Here is a 1,140-nt window from a genome sequence, read left to right on the forward strand (position 1 = left end):
CCTATTAATATTAATATATGATGAAATATTGGTTCATTGCTAGGTTTATGCTTAATAATTCAATTAATTACAGGAATATTTTTATCCATACATTTTACCCCCTCCATTAATGAAGCATATAATAATGTAATAAATATTATACAAGATATAAATTATGGATGAATTATACGAATTTTACATATAAATGGAGCATCAATATTTTTCATCTACCTTTATTTACATATTGGACGAAATATTTATTATCAATCATATAATCTAATTGAAACATGATTAATTGGAGTAACAATTTATTTACTCACAATAATAACAGCATTCTTAGGATATGTTTTACCTTGAGGACAAATATCATTTTGAGGAGCAACTGTTATTACAAATTTAATATCAGCTATTCCATATATTGGAACAAATTTAGTTGAATGAATTTGAGGTGGATTTTCTGTTAATTCACCTACATTAAATCGATTTTATTCATTACATTTYATTATACCATTTATTATTTTATTTTAAGTAATTATTCATTTAATATATTTACATAATACAGGATCAACAAATCCTTTAGGATTAAATAGAAACTTAAATAAAATTATATTCCATAAATTTTTTTCAATCACATTTATTATTTTAATAATTTCAATTATTATCTTAACACTCCAAAATCCTTATTTATTAAGAGATCCAGATAATTTCATTAAAGCCAATCCTATAATTACACCAATTCATATTAAACCTGAATGATATTTCTTATTCGCTTATGCAATTTTACGAGCCATCCTCAATAAATTAGGAGGTGTTATTGCTTTATTAATATTGTAGGAGACGGTAGGCATCGCTGTCTTGTTAGCATAAGGCGATAGGATTTTGTTAGATTAAGTAACCGGGGACAACGGACGAAATAAAGGATAGTGAGTGTTGAGCGTTGTAAGAAAGAGGATCTGCGTTTTGTAATAATCATTAGAAATTGTAATAAAACTGTTTTTCCCATCAAAAATCCTACAAAATTGGGGGCTCGTCCGGGATTGAGGAGCTACAGCGTGCGAAGAGTAGGATTGCGGAAAAACAACAGCGAAAACTGCGATAGCGAATTTGTGTGAACTTTTGCGATAGTGAATTGATGTGAACTTTTGCGATAGTGAATTGGTG

At 28.1% G+C, this 1,140-nt stretch overlaps 1 pseudogene; it reads left to right on the plus strand.

The window, feature by feature from the left end:
• The first annotated feature begins 9 nt into the window (after nucleotides 1-9).
• Nucleotides 10-1,140, plus strand: part of LOC106792898 — a 3,841-nt pseudogene continuing 2,710 nt past the window's right edge.

This window comes from Polistes canadensis, unplaced genomic scaffold (assembly GCF_001313835.1).
Source record: "Polistes canadensis isolate GaletaPanama2010 unplaced genomic scaffold, ASM131383v1 scaffold_1263, whole genome shotgun sequence".
Classification (NCBI taxonomy): domain Eukaryota; kingdom Metazoa; phylum Arthropoda; class Insecta; order Hymenoptera; family Vespidae; genus Polistes; species Polistes canadensis.